We start from the raw sequence: 23,812 nt of genomic DNA, 5'->3' as shown, positions 1-23,812 counted from the left end.
AAGAAACACTATGATGATGTTACCAAAATGGCATGCATCATGGTTGCAACCATGTCCCCAGAATTGCAGAGGTACTATGAGGACTACTGGCCTTTTGAAATGAACAAGGACCTTATGGAAAAGTACCATAAGCGAGCTCGTCAAGAAAAGTTTGAGGTAGTCAAGTCACTCATGGCTTGCAAGATGAAAGAGGGGGAATCGGTTGTATCTCATGTGAAAAGAATGCAACGCTATATAGAGCGTTTGGTCAAGCTCAACATTCACTTCGATGAGGAATTGGCCATTGACATGGTCTTGAACTCGTTGCCTGATTGTTATGGTCAGTTTATCTTAACTTACCATTTGAACAATACTGAGCAGACTTTGGCCCAATTGCACAACTTGTTGCAGACAGCTGAGGCATGGATGAAGGGTAAAAGTATACCCTCCACACCTGCAAGCGCCCCTGTCTTGGTCATTGGACAGGGTAAGGGGAAGAAGAGGAAAGGCCCTCCCAAGCAAAACTCGAAGAGCAAGGCTCAAGCTGTGTCATCTAGTAATGGCCCGAAGGCTAAGCCCAATGGTTCCACTCCCCATGTTTCTGATCCAAAAGAGGCCACTTGCTTTTACTGCAATCAAAAGGGGCATTGGAAGAGATCTTGCACACAATATCTGCAAGATATCAAGGATGGCAAAGTGAAGCCATCCTCGGCAGGTATTTACACTATTTCTGCTAATAACTCATTATCTTCTCGTTCATGGGTCCTTGATACAGGATGTGGTTTTCATATCTGTTCTGATTTGCAGGGGCTAAAGGAAAGTGAGGAGATAGAGCATGGGAGGATAAACTTGATCATGGGGAACAGAAAGTCTTCACCAGTGACCAAGATCGGAGTTTATCAATTATTGCTTAGTAATGATGTTAGATTAGACTTAATAAATTGTTGCTATTCGTCCGAGATGACGAGAAACATTATCTCATTTCATGCATTGTTCAGACAAAGTTTTAAATATTATTTTAATGATTTGAATGGTTCAATTTCTGTTGATAAGAATGGTGTTTTTGTGTTTGAAGCTTTACCTTGTTATGGTGTGTATGAAATAGTGACTTGTGTTGATAGCTTAGGAAATAGTGTACTTAATATTGACTTGTCTAATAGTGTAGACAAGGCATGCTTGTGGCATTGTCGTCTTGGACACATTAACAAGAAATGCATAGCCCAACTCCAAAAGGATGGAGTGTTGGAATCATTTGACCTAAAATCAGATGATATGTGTGAATCATGTCTTTTGGGAAAGATGAAAAAATCGCCATTCACAGGGTCTTGTGAAAGAGGTGAAGGTCTGTTGGATCTCATACACATAGATGTGTGTGGGCCCTTCAGATCAACCACAAGGGATGCTAATCGATTCTATGTGACTTTCACTGATGATTATAGCAGATATGGTTACATCTACTTGATCAAACATAAGTCAGAAACCTTTGAATAGTTCAAAGAGTTTAAGTATGAAGTCGAAAATCAATTGGGCAGAAAGATCAAGATACTTAGATCTGATAGACGCGGGGAGTATCTTAGTACCGAGTTTAAAGACTATCTAAAAGAATGTGGGATAGTCTCACAATTGACTCCTCCTAGGACACCACAGTTAAATGGTGTAGCTGAGAGGCGTAATCGAACCTTGTTAGACATGGTTCTTTCTATGATGAGTCGTGCCTCGCTTCCTATTCACTTCTGGGGGTATGCCTTAGAGACAGCTGCCCACATCCTCAATCTTGTCCCTACAAAGAAGGTTGCCAAAACACCTCACGAAATGTGGACAGGGAAAGTTCCCTCGTTAGCACATATTATAGTTTGGGGTTGTGAAGCTTTCGTAAGACGAGAGACTCACGACAAGCTAGTAGCTAGAAGTGAGAAATGTGTTTTCATTGGTTACCCAAAGCAGTCTTTTGGATATTTGTTCTACAAACCTAGTGAAAACGTGGTGTTTGTAGCTCGAAGAGGAGTCTTTCTGGAAAGAGAGCTCATATTCAAAGAGGATAGTGGGAGTACCATTGACCTTGAAGAGATTCAAGAGTCAGCCAATGAAGGAACCTTAGATGACACTAGCACTCAACCAGAGGAAACGGTCTCTGTTGAACCGGTTGATAAATCATTACCGCTTCGAAGATCCACTAGGGTGAGTGTGCCACCTGAGTTGTATGGTTTTCATATTACTTCAGATGGTGACACATTCATAATTGATAGAACACTGGTAAAATTAGATGAACCAGTCACTTATAAGGAAGCAATGGCAGGCCCAGAGGCTTCCAAGTGGAAAGAAGCAATGGACAGCGAGATTAAGTCCATGTATGACAACCAAGTTTGGAATTTGGTTGATAGTGCACCAGGTCGGAAGACAGTTGGGTGCAAATGGATCTTCAAGAAGAAGACAGACATGGATGGGAATGTGCATACGTTCAAGGCTCGACTGGTTGCAAAAGGTTTCACTCAAACCCCAGGGGTTGACTATGATGAGACTTTTTCGCCGGTGGCTAAGATTAAGTCTATTAGGATATTGCTCGCCATAGCTACCTTTCATGACTATGAAATCTGGAAGATGGATGTCAAGACTGCCTTCCTTAACGGGAAGTCGGTTGAGGATGTTTACATGAGTCAGCCAGAGGGTTTTGTTGATGCAAAGTTTCCCAATAGGGTATGCAAGCTTGAGAAATCCATTTATGGATTGAAACAAGCATCTCGCAGCTGGAATCTTTGCTTACATGAGAAAGTCAAAGAGTTTGGTTTCTCTAGAAGTGAAGATCAGTTTTGTGTGTATATCAAGGCTAGTGGTGTAACAACCCGAAATTTGTTCGTCGCCAAAACCCGTTCTACCCAGAAAGTCGCCGTTATCGGATTCGTTCCGATTTCTCTTTGAAATTTATTGTATAAATTTATATGTTTATTTTATCCTAATGAGTGTCTAAATCACTCAGGAACTTATGTTAGTTGCCCAAAAACAATTATTTCATAAGTTTTAAAAATGTTCCCGTCGGGTGACGAAAACTTAATCGGGTGCGACCAAAAGCCGCGGTTAGCGTCGGTATCGGGTAGAATTCCACCGCGTGCAAATTTTGGGAACTATATAAACAAGTTTCAGCTTTCATTTGAAGCTTTTTCCCTGTCTCACTACTCTCTCTCTAACCTCTCTCCAAAATCCAAAGATTTAGTGTCCAAAACTCAATTTTAAGGCTTCAAATCCTTAAGGTACCTCCCTAGCCTTAATCTATAGCATCTTTAGCCTTCAAATTCGAGAATCAAACATGATTTGTGACCACATACATGAGTTTACGGGCATGGAGCATGCATGGGCCGTAAACTCACAATAAGTGGGGTTTTGAGCCTTTAAACCCTTCCTTGACTAGTTTGGACCTTGGATATGGCTATGAGACTTTAAAATATGTAACCTAAACATGTAAAACTTGCATTTTGTGATGTTTAGAGGAGTTTACGGCCAAGGAATATTCTTGGGCCGTAAACTCATATAATGAGGGTTATTAAGCCCTTAAACCCTTCCAAATCACCCCTATAGCTTTGATATGAATTATGGGACTTTGATTCTTGCATTTGGACACTTGAAACATAGATTATGGGGGACTTAGATGAGTTTACGGCCAAGGAGAGTTCTTGGGCCGTAAACTCCACAAACGTTGGCATAAATCTCATTCTAAGGTGTTAGAAAGCCATCCAACACCACCAAAAGCCTTGGAATAAATCAAGGGACCAACCAAAAATACTTTGAAGGCCAAAAACACAACATTTATGGGGTTTCTAAGGGTTTACGACCAAGACATGTTCTTGGGCCGTAAACTCCAATATTTTTGGTGTTAAAATGCAAACTACACACCCCTAAGTCCCTTAGATGAATTTTAGAAGTCCATTCATGCATGTTCTAGACCTTGAAACACCTTGGAACACCACACACTAGAGTTTACGGCCATGAAGGGGGTTTCATTGGCCGTAAACTCCACCAACACCTCAAAAATCACATGCAAACTTATGTTAGGCCTTGGATTAATTTTACCAATCACATGTGATTTGTTCTAGCATCATTAAACATCATTTTCTTGGACAAATAAGGGTTTACGGCCTTGGAGCCATGCTAGGCCGTAAACTCCCTTAAAGGGGGTCAAATTGATGTTTTGAATCATTCCAAGTCCTTAAACCAAGTCTAGAAATCATCCCCTAAGTGTTGGAAGTCCAAAAGGCACCATAAAACACCCATCATGAGTTTACGGCCGTAAACTCATGGGGAAGGGTGTTTTGGCCGTAAACTCCCTTAAGGGGAGTGTTCCTTTGATGTCCCAACTCATTTCCCAAGTCGCTTGTGCCATTCATGTCCCTAAACGCCACCCGAGTCCCACCAAACACTTGTATCGGAGTGTTATCGCGACCTGAAGCAATTGTCCCTATCCGACAATCAATCTAAGTCCTAATTAGATACAAATGTATATCTTTACTTCATAATTAGGAACCTTGTGCATTTACAAGTCCCAGCTCAACTCTTAGCATCCAAACCGTCTCGTACCTCGTCCGGTGAGTTCATACCCCTATGGCTTTTCCACTGTTTTCAATGTTTTCAGGGGGGGAATACAAGCAAACCATAACTGTTTTCCAATCATAACATTGATGTGTTTCAAACAATCTTTGATAAACCTATAAACTCTTTTACTCCTTATGTATTATGCTGAGCATAAGGAATGACTACTCGATTTCAACTAAATGGATTTTAGTTAAGAAACAATCAAACTAATCAAATTATTATGGGAATAATTTGGGGGTCTTTACTGTTCTTTCTATCGTATACTGATATCTATACTAAATTATTAGATAAACTATGTCTGTTCAGTTTATCTCCGTATCTTTTGAATATGTTATCCGATGATTTCATGTATGTATCTATACTTTACTGTACTATGTTTCATAACTTCCTGTATGTCAATATCTTATAAGAACCCTGTGAATAGTTTAGTACTAGCTTGTGAGATAGTCACTACCCTTTATGGATGATCAGTAAATCCTCTCCAGAAGTGTAACCAGAGTCTCCTGGAGGGAGAGCGCGGAATTTGTGAATAGATCTATTCGGGACTGACAATCCCACACCTTAACTGCTAGCTACAGTTAGGCAGGCACGCCTAGGGTGACAAATTTCAGGATATCGTTCGACGTCTGACAAACGTCAAGGAGGTCACGTTGTCGTATCAGTATGGTTACCCGACTCACAATATGTATTAATACAGCTTATTCACAGTTTGGGTTCAGGATCTTTATTTCGTTCGGGATAGTGATCCCATGGTTTTGTATCTATATTCTATGTCTCTTTCGGGATTGTGATCCCATGGTATTGTTTCTATGTCTCTTTCGGGATAGTGATCCCATGGTATTATCAAACTATTCTATATCTATGTCCTATACGGGATAATGATCCCATGGTTTACTCTTATATCTCTTTCGGGATAGTGATCCCATGGTATTAACTAAACTATTTGGTATCTAGTTCGGGATAGTGATCCCATGGTTTTCTGTCTACTATCTGTACGGGGTGTCTTTCCCCATGATCTTTAACTATATCTTATACGGGATAGTGATCCCAAGGTTTTATATCGATAACTTATACGTGATTGTGATCCCATGGTTTTCTAAATCTATATCTTATACGGGATAGTGATCCCATGGTTTCTAAATCTATGTCTTATACGGGATAGTGATCCCATGGTTTCAAAAAGTTGTATCTTATTCGGGATAGTGATCCCATGGTTTCAAATCTATATTCACATACATACATTAACTTACCTCGTGTTAGTTCGGGATGATAGTCCCATGATCTTGAACCGTACTTTCGAATATCTCAAACTAACTTATATGTCTTTCGGGATAGTGATCCCAAGATTTTCATTATATAGTTTTGTATGCTAAACTATACCTTGTGATATACTATTGATCTTACAATTAGGAAAATATGGGATTTTCCTGGGGTAAATACAATACATATTCGAATTGGTAACAAATGATAACTTAACCAACTTCACATAAGAAAATATGGGATTTTCTTGGATAATAAATCTTTTCGGAAACTAAAGGAAACCGATACATTTTCACAAAACAAAATCGCTTATGAACTCACCAGCTTTATGCTGATTTTCAAACCGCTTGTATTCTCAGGTCCAAGTTAGACAGGTACTCGGTGATCTCTTTTGACGAAGACGGAGTGCGTAGAAGACTCGTCTCAACTTTTGTCAACATGATGCATATGTATATTTGTATAATTTTACTTTTGAAACACATGTAAACTTTCATATATATGTAATGTAATGTTTGTTTACTTTGAATACTATGTACATTGGATTTGATACACAACGTGGTAGTCCACCCCGGAGACGTTTCCGCCTCTGGTTTTCGGGGTGTGACAGATTGGTATCAGAGCCCTTGTTTATAGTTAACAGAGTATACCAAACCTTACATGGTATAAAACTATAAACACTAAAGGGCCTCAGTGCTCTGAATTTAAAAGTATCTTCAAAACTACAAGTAATTTTAAAAGTATACAAGTATACCAAACCGTCGGAATCCGTAACTTCAAGTAGAACAAAACATAAGTAAATGGGTGTTGTACACTGCGGTTAAACCTGGGCAGTTATATAGTTGTGTCTAGGGTCAATATAGCCTGGCTAACTATATTCATTCGAGACACGACCAACATGTGCTTAGGAGTGACTGTGGTACGCAGCATGCCTAAAACTTACCTAATATCTCAAACAACGAATCGCCGCTGCAGCGAACCATGAAATACTATGGGAGTATTTCTCGAGCTGATCCTTCGTAGAAAACCCTCGTATACGCGATGTTACTTGATCCTTTCGCTAGCGATAAAATGTTCTGTCTTGATAACTCCTTCCTACTTTATCGCTTAGTATGATGCTATATATCTGTCTTGATGAGATATCCCCTGTTCAATATCTCTTGATTCAATTTAGAGGACTTATAATCCTCTCTTTCCTGATGTTTTTAGATCAAGATGCCTCCGAGAAAGAGACCCAGCTCGAAGAACAATGATAATCCTCCTCCGCCACCACCTTCTCCTCAATTTGATCTCGCATCACTTCAAACAGTTCTGACTGCTGCAATGGTGGCAGCTATGTCTCAACTAAATCCCGGTGGCTCCGGAGGTGGTCCCCAACCTCAAAACCCAGAAGGCAGCCAGGAACACCGAAGAAGGGGTTCCTACAAAGACTTCATGAATGCGAAACCCACAACCTTTGATGGCACTGGAGGTGTCATTTCCCTGACTCGATGGTTTGAGAAAATCGAGTCAATCTTCGAAATATGTGCCTGTCCGGAGTCTGATAAAGTCAAGTTTGCTGCCTGTACTTTCCTCGACAAAGCCTTGACTTGGTGGAACGGCCGAGTCAAATCCTTAACTCTACCTGTAGCGAATGCCATGGGTTGGGAAGTAATGAAGGAGCTTCTTCTCGCAGAGTACTGCCCTCGGGGTGAAATTCAGAAACTGGAACACGAACTCTGGAACTTGAAGATGAAGGGTTTTAACATAACTGCTTATACTTCAAGATTCGATGACCTGGCGTTACTCTGTCCGGGAATGGTTACCCCGGAGAGTAAAAAAATCGAAAGATTCATCTGGGGATTGACCCAGCCAACCAAGGGGAATGTCTTGGCTGCGAAGCCAGACACGTACGACAGTGCTAAATGCCTTGCAAAAATCTTGATCGATCACGAACTACGATGAAGAAACTACCACTCCTGAGTCAGACACAAGTGGAGGTGAAAGTAGAAAAAAATCTCGGAACAAGCGAAAGGCCCAGAGTACGAGAGGGTCTTCGAAGAAACAGCAAACGGTAGCAGTCCATACTGCTACTACTCCTATTTCTGTCTCAGCTGTCGGTTCTACAGCCCAAACTCCCACCAGTGGATACACTGGCAATCGTCCTTGGTGTGGTAAGTGCAATTACCATCACCGCATCCCCGGTCCATGTCGCGAAAAGAGCTGCGACAACTGTGGCAAGAAAGGCCATCTGTCTCGAACCTGCAGGAAACCGGCCAAGTCAACGAACCAATCAGCGGGAGCAAGAATCAGTCCAGCCTGCTACAATTGTGGTGAAGCAGGGCACTTCAAGAGGAATTGCCCCAAGACAACTACCACCACTGATCCCTCTGTCGCCGCAGGTATACTTCTCTTTGATAACTCTTATACCTGCAACTCTTTTCGATTCCCGTGATTGAAAGGAAACCTGTTATACATCTATTCGAATGTTTTCTAAGCCCGATTCCTTGTGTGTGATCGAGATGTGCATTATCGAGACGACTAACCAATGAGATGGAGAACACTAACTTCGCGCCTATAGATTGAATCCTCAGTCCAGAGGACTATTCTGTTTCATTTGGTTAAATGAAAAACTTTTCGCGATAATACCTTGATGCTATGTTTAACATGGAATGACGGAGTCCCATTCATGTTGTTATCTTGGTTTTGAGAGGGTCGCATGTCTATATCTTTTCCTCGACCTAACTCTCATGATTTTCGGCATCAAGCTTTCGTATTGTGTCATGCTTTACAACTCCAGAGTTTTCCTGGTACGAATTACCGCATTCCTCGTTTCTGTGGTCATTTAGAAACGAGAAGTTAGTAGCTCTTTCTACTAAATGTCTGTCCCGAAGTGTTTCCGGGAGTTTCATTCGAACGTCTAAAGATAAATTCCATATCGTATGTTTCGAAATCATCGTAGAGACCCGATTCCACTTGAAGAAAGTGATGATCCCAAAATATCGAATCCATTCGAGTTCGTTTCAAACTCATGATCTATATCCTATTCCTTGAATTTCGGGACGAAATTCCCTCTAACGGGGGGATAATGTAACAACCCGAAATTTGTTCGTCGCCAAAACCCGTTCTACCCGGAAAGTCGCCATTATCGGATTCGTTCCGATTTCTCTTTGAAATTTATTGTATAAATTTATATGTTTATTTTATCCTAATGAGTGTCTAAATCACACAGGAACTTATGTTAGTTGCCCAAAAACAATTATTTCATAAGTTTTAAAAATGTTCCCGTCGGGTGACGGAAACTTAATCGGGTGCGACCAAAAGCCGCGGTTAGCGTCGGTATCGGGTAGAATTCCACCGCGTGCAAATTTTGGGAATTATATAAACAAGTTTCAGCTTTCATTTGAAGCTTTTTCCCTCTCTCACTACTCTCTCTCTAACCTCTCTCCAAAATCCAAAGATTTAGTGTCCAAAACTCAATTTTAAGGCTTCAAATCCTTAAGGTACCTCCCTAGCCTTAATCTATAGCATCTTTAGCCTTCAAATTGTAGAATCAAACATGATTTGTGACCACATACATGAGTTTAAGGGCATGGAGCATGCATGGGCCGTAAACTCACAATAAGTGGGGTTTTGAGCCTTTAAACCCTTCCTTGACTAGTTTGGACCTTGGATATGGCTATGAGACTTTAAAATATGTAACCTAAACATGTAAAACTTGCATTTTGTGATGTTTAGAGGAGTTTACGGACAAGGAATATTCTTGGGCCGTAAACTCATATAATGAGGGTTATTAAGCCCTTAAACCCTTCCAAATCACCCCTATAGCTTTGATATGAATTATGGGACTTTGATTCTTGCATTTGGACACTTGAAACATAGATTATGGGGGACTTAGATGAGTTTACAGCCAAGGAGAGTTCTTGGGCCGTAAACTCCACAAAAGTTGGCATAAATCTCATTCTAAGGTGTTAGAAAGCCATCCAACACCACCAAAAGTCTTGGAATAAATCAAGGGACCAACCAAAAATACTTTGCAGGCCAAAAACACAACATTTATGGGGTTTCTAAGGGTTTACGGCCAAGACATGCTCTTGGGCCATAAACTCCAATATTTTTGGTGTTAAAATGCAAACTACACACCCCTAAGTCCCTTAGATGAATTTTAGAAGTCCATTCATGCATGTTCTAGACCTTGAAACACCTTGGAACACCACACACTAGAGTTTACGGCCATGAAGGGGGTTTCATTGGCCGTAAACTCCACCAACACCTCAAAAATCACATGCAAACTTATGTTAGGCCTTGGATTAATTTTACCAATCACATGTGATTTGTTCTAGCATCATTAAACATCATTTTCTTGGACAAATAAGGGTTTACGGCCTTGGAGCCATGCTAGGCCGTAAACTCCCTTAAAGGGGGTCAAATTGATGTTTTGAATCATTCCAAGTCCTTAAACCAAGTCTAGAAATCATCCCCTAAGTGTTGGAAGTCCAAAAGGCACCATAAAACACCCATCATGAGTTTACGGCCGTAAACTCATGGGGAAGGGTGTTTTGGCCGTAAACTCCCTTAAGGGGAGTGTTCCTTTGATGTCCCAACTCATTTCCCAAGTCGCTTGTGCCATTCATGTCCCTAAACGCCACCCGGGTCCCACCAAACACTTGTATCGGAGTGTTATCGCGACCTGAAGCAATTGTCCCTATCCGACAATCAATCTAAGTCCTAATTAGATACAAATGTATATCTTTACTTCATAATTAGGAACCTTGTGCATTTACAAGTCCCAGCTCAACTCTTAGCATCCAAACCGTCTCGTACCTCGTCCGGTGAGTTCATACCCCTATGGCTTTTCCACTGTTTTCAATGTTTTCAGGGGGGGAATACAAGCAAACCATAACTGTTTTCCAATCATAACATTGATGTGTTTCAAACAATCTTTGATAAACCTATAAACTCTTTTACTCCTTATATATTATGCTGAGCATAAGGAATGACTACTCGATTTCAACTAAATGGATTTTAGTTAAGAAACAATCAAACTAATCAAATTATTATGGGAATAATTTGGGGGTCTTTACTGTTCTTTCTATCGTATACTGATATCTATACTAAATTATTAGATAAACTATGTCTGTTCAGTTTATCTCCGTATCTTTTGAATATGTTATCCGATGATTTCATGTATGTATCTATACTTTACTGTACTATGTTTCATAACTTCCTGTATGTCAATATCTTATAAGAACCCTGTGAATAGTTTAGTACTAGCTTGTGAGATAGTCACTACCCTTTATGGATGATCAGTAAATCCTCTCCGGAAGTGTAACCAGAGTCTCCTGGAGGGAGAGCGCGGAATTTGTGAATAGATCTATTCGGGACTGACAATCCCACACCTTAACTGCTAGCTACAGTTAGGCAGGCACGCCTAGGGTGACAAATTTCAGGATATCGTTCGACGTCTGAAGAACGTCAAGGAGGTCACGTTGTCGTATGAGTATGGTTACCCGACTCACAATATGTATTAATACAGCTTATTCACAGTTTGGGTTCAGGATCTTTATTTCGTTCGGGATAGTGATCCCATGGTTTTGTATCTATATTCTATGTCTCTTTCGGGATTGTGATCCCATGGTATTGTTTCTATGTCTCTTTCGGGATAGTGATCCCATGGTATTATCAAACTATTCTATATCTATGTCCTATATGGGATAATGATCCCATGGTTTACTCTTATATCTCTTTCGGGATAGTGATCCCATGGTATTAACTAAACTATTTGGTATCTAGTTCGGGATAGTGATCCCATGGTTTTCTGTCTACTATCTGTACGGGGTGTCTTTCCCCATGATCTTTAACTATATCTTATACGGGATAGTGATCCCAAGGTTTTATATCGATAACTTATACGGGATTGTGATCCCATGGTTTTCTAAATCTATATCTTATACGAGATAGTGATCTCATGGTTTCTAAATCTATGTCTTATACGGGATAGTGATCCCATGGTTTCAAAAAGTTGTATCTTATTCGGGATAGTGATCCCATGGTTTCAAATCTATATTTACATACATACATTAACTTACCTCGTGTTAGTTCGGGATGATAGTCCCATGATCTTGAACCGTACTTTCGAATATCTCAAACTAACTTATATGTCTTTCGGGATAGTGATCCCAAGATTTTCATTATATAGTTTTGTATGCTAAACTATACCTTGTGATATACTATTGATCTTACAATTAGGAAAATATGGGATTTTCCTGGGGTAAATACAATACATATTCGAATTGGTAACAAATGATAACTTAACCAACTTCACATAAGAAAATATGGGATTTTCTTGGATAATAAATTTTTTCGGAAACTAAAGGAAACCGATACATTTTCACAAAACAAAACCGCTTATGAACTCACCAGCTTTATGCTGATTTTCAAACCGCTTGTATTCTCAGGTCCAAGTTAGACAGGTACTCGGTGATCTCTTTTGACGAAGACGGAGTGCGTAGAAGACTCGTCTCAACTTTTGTCAACATGATGCATATGTATATTTGTATAATTTTACTTTTGAAACACATGTAAACTTTCATATATATGTAATGTAATGTTTGTTTACTGTGAATACTATGTACATTGGATTTGATACACAACGTGGTAGTCCACCCCGGAGACGTTTCCGCCTCTGGTTTTCGGGGTGTGACAAGTGGGAGTATAGTAACTTTTCTGGTGTTATATGTCGATGACATATTACTCATTGGTAACGACGTTCCAATCTTGAATGAAGTTAAGTCTTGGCTTGGAAAGTGTTTTGCCATGAAAGACCTAGGAGAAGCCGCCTATATTCTTGGGATTAGAATATTGAGAGATAGAAAGAAGAGACTAATTGGACTTAGTCAGAGCACATACTTGGATAAGGTACTAAAGAGGTTTAGTATGGAAAATTCCAAGAAGGGAGAGCTACCTATCCAAAGCAATACCAAACTGAGTAAGACTCAATGCCCGAGTACAGATGAGGAAATAGATGACATGAGTCGTGTACCTTATGCTTCCGCTGTCGGATCGATCATGTATACTATGACATGTACTCGTCCTGATGTGGCATTTACTTTGAGCATGGTCAGTCGCTATCAGGGAAACCCAGGTAGAGCTCATTGGATAGCCGTGAAGAATATACTCAAGTATTTGCGAAGAACGAAGGACTAGGTCCTTGTACTTGGCGGCAATGATACTTTGAGAGTAAATGGTTACAGTGATGCCATCTTTCAGACGGATAGAGATAACTTCCGTTCTCAGTCAGGCTGGGTATTCTTATTAAATGGAGGAGCAGTTACTTGGAAGAGTTCCAAGCAAGATACGGTGGCTGATTCTACTTGTGAATCAGAGTACATAGCAGCAAGTGAAGCGTCGAAAGAAGCAGCTTGGTTGAGGAACTTCATCGGGGATCTCGGAGTTGTTCCAACCATCCAGGAGCCTATGGAACTGTTCTGCAATAATGAAGGAGCGGTTGCCTTGACAAAGGAACTGAGAGATCATGGTAAAACCAGACATATCGACAGAAAGTACCATTTTATCAGACATAGAGTAGAAGAAGGCCATCTTATAGTGAAGAGGGTATCATCTGAAGATAACCCAGCAGATCCCCTCACAAAGGGTCTGAGTAGGGCTAAGCATATTCAGCATGCTCGGAGCATAGGACTGAAAGATGATATTAGTTTTAGTAGTTAGATTAGTTTTGTTCTGAAACTTGTAACAAAGTAAATGTAATTGACTTTTGGTGATTAAACAATAAAGTATTATTTATAAGTTTGGGTTCTACCTTTTGTCAATTGTTTATTATTGTGTTTCGTTTTTTGCATGTTTTACTTCCCGAATAATAAGATTATTCAAACTCCACAGTCGCTCGTACTTTTGGAAGTAAGTAGTGAATCAAGACTGTCATGAACTGGATTGTAGATTGTCTAAGGATAGACATGGCAATAGATTTTGCTGCAACGTTCATGAGTACTCAGAAATTGAGATTTGAGTATTGGATAAACCCTCGCTCAGAGTATTACTTCATGGAATTCATCACGAGTAATACTGAGACGATAATATCTTATAATCTTGAAACAGAGATATATGAGTTGTAATTTGCAAGTCGGTTATGCATTGGTAATACGAAAACGCATCAGTAACTTGGTGTTATAAAACGTATTATCATGTATGATTTGATGAGTAAAAGATACAAGTATATGAGTCAATGTTTATTCGTTCCTTTTTCCTTAATGGGAAAAAGCGATATCTGTGGGCCCCTCGATGATTTGGTGTTGACTTATGTGCTGGGCCCAGCCAGGACTAAATTGATGTGTTCAATTAGAAGTCCTACATCATCACTAATCAGGAATCGGGAAACATAGATTCTGGACAAAGAGGTTGATTGCATTCCATGTCTTTTGTCTAGGGATATCTAGCAGAACGGAGGATTATATGATCACTTATCTTAGGACACGTAACTGACTGGGTCAGAGTTCGGCAGCAGCTTTTTGGAAGCTACAATTTGTTGGTCAAATTTAGAAGGCATACTAGCAATTATAGTTATAGACTTATCCAAGTGGGAGACTGTTGGATTAGGTGTCTAAGCCCATAACTATAATTGGTATGTACTTGAATTGATAGCAGCACAGTCCCTTTGGGTTGCCCTCAAACCTAGCAACCGGACAAGGAAATTATGAAAGGAGAGATATTAATTTATTATAAGATTAATAAATTAATATAAATGAATTAATATGTTAAAAGATTAATATATTAATAAGAAATCATTTGGTTTAATTAGTTGTTAGCCAGAAATTAATTAGAATTAATTTCGGGGTTAAAAGAATTAATTATAAGGTGCAGGGACTGGTTTGCAATTATCTAATAGTTGAGTGGAAGGCTCTAGAACCCCCTTGGATAAGGGTGGACGAAATATTTAGGGGAAACCCTAATAATTTCGTCCATAGGGGCTTGAATAAGGCCCTTGGGTTTGCTTAGGCCCTAAGCAAAGGATAACTAGGGTTTTCCTAAACCCTAGATCCCTCAGCTATATAAGGAGCCTCCTGGTTCATGTTTTGGTCACTCTCTTCTTTGGAAGAAACCCTAAGGGCCGAAATTTTGAATACTCCCTCTTCCCTCTCTCCTCTAATTTCCTTCTTGCTAGTTTGGGTGTGATTCCATTAGAGGCATTACACTTGTGGTGCTAAGCTTCCAAGAAGATCAAGATCAAGATCAAGGGAATCATCAATTGTTTACTATAACAATAGAAAGGTATGTAATTACTAAACACTAGTTTGTAGATTTCGATTATAGCCTCTCTCCTCTAGGGTTCTTGTTTTGCAATTCAAAGTTGTATGTTCAATAGATAAAACATAGATCCAAAGTAGGTTGCATGTGAACTTAGGAATTATTTTCTAGTTTATTTGTTTTACCTAAAACCCATCAATAACAGGTATAAGCGTATCAAGAAGTGAAAACATTATCAAGTAGGAGTTTACAATAAGTGAAAGAAAAATTTGACGAAAACCTTGGAAAACCTTTATACTTAGGAAAATCACATTTTGGTATTCTTTGGTAAAATAAGTTTGAAAACCTGTAGAAATCTTTGGAACCTTTATAAACTAGTTTAAAATGTACTTTGACAAAGCAGTATAAGTGAGAGTTTTGTAACAAATGAAAACCTTTTTGAAAACCATTATAGTGTCCTACTCGGTAAAACAATGTACAGTGTGGTAAAATCTCGTGCATGCGGGTCATCAATCACCTGTAATTGATATGATAACTGGCATGTTTAACTTGTTTCCCCCCCCCCCCCCTATAAAACATGTAAAAACGTTTAAAAGGTTCATTCAGGGGTATGAACTCACTTGGTATAAGTGGATCCGACGAAGGTGCTGGTTGGGTATCCGGTGTAAAGTAAAGACTTGGACACACTTAGAGACCTATTTAACATATGATAACATATGTTCACATACAATTAGTACATTTAATACTAACGAAACAAGTATACGCACCCTAAAGAGCGGAAAACACTTTGGTTAAGTGCTTGGGGTGTCTCGGGTAACATTTAAGGGCTCAAATGACTTAGGAATGGAGTTTACTCTCCAAGAGTAAACTCACCATAGGGTGTTTACGGCCCTGGGACTACTCCCCATGAGTTTACGGCCGTAAACTCATGGTGAGGGTGTTCTAGGGTGTTTAAAAGTATCATATCAATTGTGGAATTTTGCTACACTCAAATATCAAATGTGTGAATGGGTTTAAAGCATCAAATGGACCCTTTGAGGAGTTTACGGCCTAAGCAGGAGAGCTTATGGCCGTAATCTCCTATACACTCTTTCTTTTGGTGTTTTAAGGTCTTAAATGATAGAGGGTAATTTCCTAAGCATTTTTTCCAAGTCAAAAGGGGAGTTTAGGGCACCATTTGGGCACTTAATGGGAGTTTACGGCCCATGAAGCACCTCTATGGGAGTTCACGGCCGTGAACTCCTACTCCCTTAGTTTTATTGAAGTTTAAGGCCCTCAACTTGTTGTTGGTCATTTCTAGAATTTAATCCAAGGCGATTGGTGTGTTTAAGGGCATTTTTAACACACAAATATGAGTTTACTCCCCATGAAGAGGAGTTTACGGCCCAAGAGTGTTCTTGGGCAGTAAACTCAAGTTTATTCTCCAAAAACTCGATCCAAGGTGTTATACGTCCGAATATGTAAGCCTAAAAGTCATATCTAAGCCTTAGGGGCAATTTGGAGGGGTTTTGGGGCTTAAAAACCCCCCATTAAATGGTGTTTACGGTCCAATAGTGTTCTTGGGCCATAAACACATCAGTTTTGTCCCTATTTTATGTTTTAAACTCGAATTTGAAGGCTAGATAAGCTATATAACAAATTAGGATAGGTGGCTTACTCGTTTGGGGCTCAAAACGGATGATTTTTGGGTCGAAACTATGTTGTAGAGAGAGAGTATAGAGAGAGAGTGAAAAAGGGTGAAATGAAGTTTACTCTCCCTTATATAGGGGTTGGAGTTGGGGCTCAGTGGAAATCAACCCGATACTGCCGTTAAACGGGGCTTTTGGTCGCACCCGATTTAGTGGTCGTAATAATAAAAACTAACTTTTCCAACTAAATGGAAATGTGTATTATGAGTTTTTATTTCTCTTTTCACGACATGAAGACATAAATAAATTAAATATTTATTTAATTGGTGACCTCTAATTAACGGAACTTTTATACAGTGGATTCCGTTAACGGTAACGGGGTAATGTAACGGAATAACTTTGGGTTGTCACATCATCCCCACGTTAGAGGGAATTTCATCCCGAAATTCAGGTCTACGCAAGGTAGTAGGTATGAATGGCCAAGTAGAGGTACGAGAGTACTTCCTATACGATTTGTCCTCGCATTCCCAAGTGAACTCTGGTCTGTGTTTGTCATTCCAACAAACCTTCATCTACGGGATGCGGATATCGTCTCGTGTAGTTAGCGAGTTCCGACTTGTGTATCTACGAGGTTAGGGTTCTCAATGGTTCCTATCAAGATGAGTGGGATACGAAGAGTGATGTCGGGTGAATACATATCAAGTCTAAGGATTGGATCGATCGGGTGTGAAACTTGTAGAGTATACTCACAGAGATTTGGTCCAAACCCTCGTCAGACCACCACTACTTTCGGATACTCTACAAGTTTCACACCCGATCAATCCACTCCTTAGACTTGATATGTGTTCACCCGAAGTCACTCTTCGTATCCCACTCATCTTGATAGGAACCATTGAGAACCCTAACCTCGTAGATACACCAGTCGGAACTCATTAATTACACGAGACGAAATCCGCATCCCATAGATGAAGGTTTGTTGGAATGACAAACACAGACTAGAGTTCACTTGGGAATGTGAGGACAAACCGTATAGGAAGTACTCTCTTACCTCTACTTGGCCATTCATAACTACTACATTGCCTATACCTGATTTCGGGACGAAATTCCCTCTAACTTGGGGATGATGTGACAACCCAAAGTTATTCCGTTACATTACCCCGTTACCGTTAACGGAATATTCCATTGTATAAAAGTTTCGTTAATTAGAGGTCACAAATTAAATAAATATTTCATTTATTTATATCATCAAGTCGTGAAAAGAGAAATAAAAACTCATAATACACATTTCCATTTAGTTGGAAAAGTTAGTTTTTATTATTACGACCACTAAATCGGGTGCGACCAAAAGCCCCGTTTAACGGCAGTATCGGGTTGATTTCCACTGAGCCCCAACTCCAACCCCTATATATGGGAGAGTAAACTTCATTTCACCCTTTTTAACTCTCTCTCTATACTCTCTCTCTACAACATAGTTTCGACCCAAAAATCATCCGTTTTGAGCCCCAAACGAGTAAGCCACCTATCCTAATTTGTTATATAGCTTATCTAGCCTACAAATTCGAGTTCAAAACATAAAATAAGGACAAAACTGATGTGTTTATGGCCCAAGAACACTATTGGACCGTAAACACCATTTAATGGGGGGGGGGGGGGGTTTAAGCCCCAAAACCCCTCCAAATTGCCCCTAAGGCTTAAATATGACTTTTAGGCTTACATATTCGGATTTATAACACCTTGGATTGATTTTTTGGAGAGTAAACTTGAGTTTACTGCCCAAGAACACTCTTGGGCCGTAAACTCCTCTTCATGGGGAGTAAACTCATATTTGTGTGTTAAAAATGCCCTTAAACACACCAATGACCTTGGATTAAATTCCCCATTTGACTTGGAAAAATGCTTAGAAAATTACCCTCTATCATGTAAGACCTTAAAACACCAAAAGAAAGAGTGTATAGGAGCTTACGTCCGTAAGCTCTCTTGCTTAGGCCGTAAACTCCTCAAAGGGTCCATTTGATGCTTTAAATCCATTCACACATTTGATATTTGAGTGTAGCAAAATTCCACAATTGATATGAGACTTTTAAACACCCTAGAACACCCTCACCATGAGTTTACAGCCGTAAACTCATGGGGAGTAGTCCCAAGGCTGTAAACACCCTATGTTGAGTTCACTCTTGGAGAGTAAACTACATTCCTAAGTCATTTGAGCCCTTAAATGTTACCCGAGACACCCCAAACACTTAACTAAAGTGTTTTCCGCTCTTTAGGGTGCGTATACTTGTTTGGTTAATATTAAATGTACTAATTGTATGTGAACATATGTTATCATATGTTAAATAGGTCTCTAAGTGTGTCCAAGTCTTTACTTGACACCGGACACCCAACCGGCACCTTCGTCGGATCCACTTATACCAAGTGAGTTCATACCCCTGAATGAACCTTTTAAACGTTTTTACATGTTTTATAGGGGGGAATACAAGTTAAACATGCTAGTTATCATATCAATTACATGTGATTGATGACCCGAATGCACGAGATTTTCCACACTGTGCACTGTTTTACCGAGTAGGACACTATAATGGTTTTCAAAAAGGTTTTCATTTGGTACAAAACTCTCACTTATATTGCTTTGTCAAAGTACATTTTAAACTAGTTTATAAAGGTTCCAAAGATTTCTACAGGTTTTCAAACTTATTTTACCAAAGAATACCAAAATGTGATTTTCCTAATTATAAAGATTTTCCAAGGTTTTCATCAAATTTCGCTTTCACTTATTGTAAACTCCTACTTGATAACGTTTTCACTTCTTGATACGCTTATACCTGTTATTACCTCTATTTCGCTTATACTTGTAGTCACTTATACTTGTTAGATGCTTCTACTTCATCCGTTGTCGGTTCCACTTCGTGATACACTTATACTTGGTGCACTTATACTTCACGATTCGATTATCCCACACTGTTTGTGTACACTTATTCCACACTGTTCGCTCACACTGTATGATTCAGTTATTCCACTGTACATTTACACGCCACGACCCAGTTATACATCACGATGCGTTTCCACTTGTTACACACTCAATCGTAGTTAGATGTATGTCTGTACTTGTATATATGCATATAAATAATGATTGAAGGACTTAGGAAGGTTTGTCCACCTTATTTCCTTTTCGTCGTTTAGATGTGGTCTAGTGGGATCAGATGGTCGTCCGAAGGTCGTTTGGTTCATTTGTTGTATGTTATGTATACGAGCATAGACATATAGGTTTACATTAGTCAATCCAGTTATGAGTCTCTACCCCCAGTTTAGCACTTACACATGAAACCCACTACCCACTATTGGGGATGCATCTTCGGGACATGGCCTTCTCCGTCGTCTAGTTGGTAACCAGAGTCTCCTGTAGGGAGAGCGGACATTGTGTGTATAGATCTATACGGGATTGACACCCCTGCACCCTGACTGCTAGCTACAGTCGACGGCCCACCAAGCCAAGGGGTGACAAATGTCATATTTTATAGACACTTGTAGGGTGTCTGGTACTCTAGTGTCGGTTAGTATGGTTATGAGTATCCCAGGTTGCCTTATAATTCATGGCCTTAAGGTAACGGTATTTCACCGGCAATTTACATTGTATGCTGGTAACTCATTTTCAGAGTCACACTGTTTGACGTTGCAAGATGTATCTTTTGTTTGATACTGTCTGCGGTATGTATTCACTGTTTTAGACCTTACCAGCTGTACCTTTCGTTTGGTACCTTCTGGGGTCTGTGTCTCCATTTTTTAGACGGAACCAGGCGTGCCGTTCGTTCGATACTCTTTTGGAGTCTATGATTCTTTATCCTTAGTCAGCAGTCCTCACTGCTGAGGCATATGTTATTTCCCTGACTTCTCTTGCTTCTTGTAATAATCAAATTCAGTATTTTGATAATGATAGCGATTAAGGGAAAACTACTTTTTACCACATAACTCCGTCCAGTCTTGGTAGAAGGCTGCTTTTATTAAAGAAAATATAGGATTTTCTGGAAAGAACTCTAATACACTGTAAACTCTTAAACTACTACATTATAAAGTTATTTGAATAAAATGTCACTAATTACTTATGAACTCACCAGCATTTGTAAAAATGCTGATACTCGCTTTTCAAATAACTTGTATTCTCAGGTTAGCATTAGCCAGGTACATCCCCGGAGCTGCTGATGAAGATAGCTTAGTACCATATTGTTCTTATTACATTTACCTGTATTACTTCGATGTATTGTACTGAAAACCATGTAAAACTATTACTATTAATGCAAGGTTTTTTTGTACTTTGATTACTATAATGCATGTGTTGTGATACTTGACATAACGTCATCCACCTCAGAACGTTTCCGCCGTTCCAGTTTTTGGGTGTGACAGGAAACCTTCGGAATTCCAGGTTGGAGACCATGTTCTGTTGAAGGTCTTGCACTGGAAAGGCATGTTACTCTTTGGAATGCGTGGGAAACTTAACCCAAGGTACATTGGACCCTTCAAGATCCTCTCCAGGATCGGTCCGGTAGCCTATAAACTTCAATTACCTCACAAACTCAATAACATCCATCCCGTCTTCCATGTCTCAAATCTCAAGAAGTGCCTATCCAATGAAACCCTAGTGATTCCTGTAGACGAGATCGATATCAACGAAAACTTGAACTTCGTGGAGGAACCAATTGAAATCATGGATCGAGAGGTCAAACGCACGAAACAAAGTCGCATCCCGATAGTGAAGGTTCGTTGGAATGCCAAGCGGGGACCGGAGTTCACTTGGGAGCGTGAAGACTCAATGAAACAGAAGTATCCACACCTCTTTCCTGATCCATGATTTGTATCTTAATTATGAATTTCGGGATGAAATTCCCTCTAACGGGGGGATAATGTGACAACCCGAAGTTCGTTTCATCAATTGTAACCCTTTTTTCATTAAGATATTCGTCGTTTTCGATTCGTTTCTGTTACGTCATTTAATTAGGTCATAATTGTGGGACTTTTATTATTACTTAATGAGTGTCTAAATATGTTTAGCACTCACATTAACACTTCATATTAGTAATCGGAAACATTTTAGAATCGACCATATCGGGTTACGGTAACTTAATCGGGTGCGACCAAAAGCACCGTATAACGCCGACATCAGGTAGAATTCCACCGTGCCCAAATCCCGAACACTATTTAAAGAGGTTTAAGCTTCCATTTGAAGCTTTTTCTCTCTCTCACTACTCTCTCTCTAACCTCTCTCCACAACCAAAGATTCAAGGTCCAAAACATCGATTTAAGATTCCAAATCTTTGAGGTAACTCCCCTAACTTGTAGTTCAACCTCTTAGGCCTTCAAATTCGTGTTTAAACTTTAATTTTGGACCTCAAACATGTGTTTACGGCCAAGGAGCATGCTTTGGCCGTCAACACATAATAAAAGCGTTTTTATGCCCTTAAACCCCTCCAAACCAACTTTGGGACTTAGATATGACTATAAGGCTTATCATTCTGGACTTGGAACACCCTAAACATGAATTTTGAGGAGCAAACTTGAGTTTACTGCCCAATATCATGCTTGGGCCGTAAACACCTCATTCATGGGGAGTAAACTCATTTTCATGTGTTAAAAAGCCATATAATCACACCTTTAGCCTTGGAATAAATCCTAGAACCAACCAAAATTAGTTTAGGGACCTTAAACATGATTAAATCCTCCCATTTAGGAGTTTACGGCCATAGCTCAGCAAGAAATAGTTCCAGGGCTGTAAACTCATTATTTCATGTTAAATGGTGCCCAAAACTCGTACCAAGGCTTGGAAAAAAATAGTTGGAATCACATGTGATTGTCCTAGCCTCACAAAATGAATTAAGGATTGAGCATGGGGGAGTTTACGACCGTAAACTCCATGTTTACTGCCGTGAACTCCCATAAATGGTTCTTAAGTGAATATAATCCATCCCAAGGCCTTAGATAAATCCATTCCAACATTTCCCATGTGTATTCAAGCCATCTAGCACCATAAAACCCCCAAACATGATTTTACGGCCGTGAACTCATGTGTGTGTGGTGTATAAGGCCGTAAACTACATAAGGAGTTTACTCTTGAAGAGTAAACTCAATTCCCAAGTTTACTCTTGAAGAGTAAACTCAATTTGAAGTGTTTTCGCTCATTAGAGTGTATTATCATGTCTAATTAGTAATTTAAAATATAATTAGATACATTTGGTTATTATTTCATATTACATAGGAACCTCGCGTGTTAACAAGCCCCGAACCAATGTTTAGCATCCAAACAGTCGTGTTTTCTCGTCTGATGAGTTCATACCCCTACCCATTTTCAAAGTTTTCACTGTTTTCAGGGGGAATACAAGCAAAGTACAAGTGATACTTGTACTCAAAACTTGTTTTACATGCATTGTGTTTCATATTATATATGCTTTTAACACTAACAGTCGTAACAAACAACAGTTGAACCTACAGAACACATTATCATGTTATTTGGGAAATACATTATAAATTGTTGTATTTATGTTTTCACAAATGTTTTCCCACATTATAACAGTTAAAAGCATAATATTTGAACATCGTTTTGTCCTCGGTAACACTCCACAGCGATACGCGAGTGGAGGATAGTCATTTGATCTTTCAGTATTATTACTAGTAAATTTGTTAATCCTATAATTGGAGACACGTCCTCGGTGAACACTCCACATAGATACGTGAGTGGAGGACCGCCCCTGTAACTAGAATCTTTTAGATAGGGAGCGTGACTTGAGTGTATAGATCTATACGGGGCTGACTACCCCGTACCTGGCTGCTAGCTATAGCTGAACCGAAAGGTTCAAGGGTGATGAAATTCATATAGGGTGATGAACTATTTATTACCCTAATTAGTCTATTGTATGGTTATGGAACTCGCAATTTGGATAACAGAGATTTACATAATAGTAGTAATGGATTAAGTAAGTAGTTTACATGGTATATATTAGTTTTATAAATGTGTAAAAACTAATACATTTACAGAGTACACCTTTTACATTACATTTTGGGTTGGTGAACTAACACACATTACAAAGATAACCGGGTGTTCAGTATACATCTTTTACATTACATTGCGGTTTGGTAAACTA

This window comes from Lactuca saligna, chromosome 4 (assembly GCF_052625555.1).
Source record: "Lactuca saligna cultivar CGN05327 chromosome 4, ASM5262555v1, whole genome shotgun sequence".
In the NCBI taxonomy this organism is placed as follows: Eukaryota; Viridiplantae; Streptophyta; class Magnoliopsida; order Asterales; family Asteraceae; genus Lactuca; species Lactuca saligna.
This window is presented reverse-complemented; position numbering follows the sequence as displayed.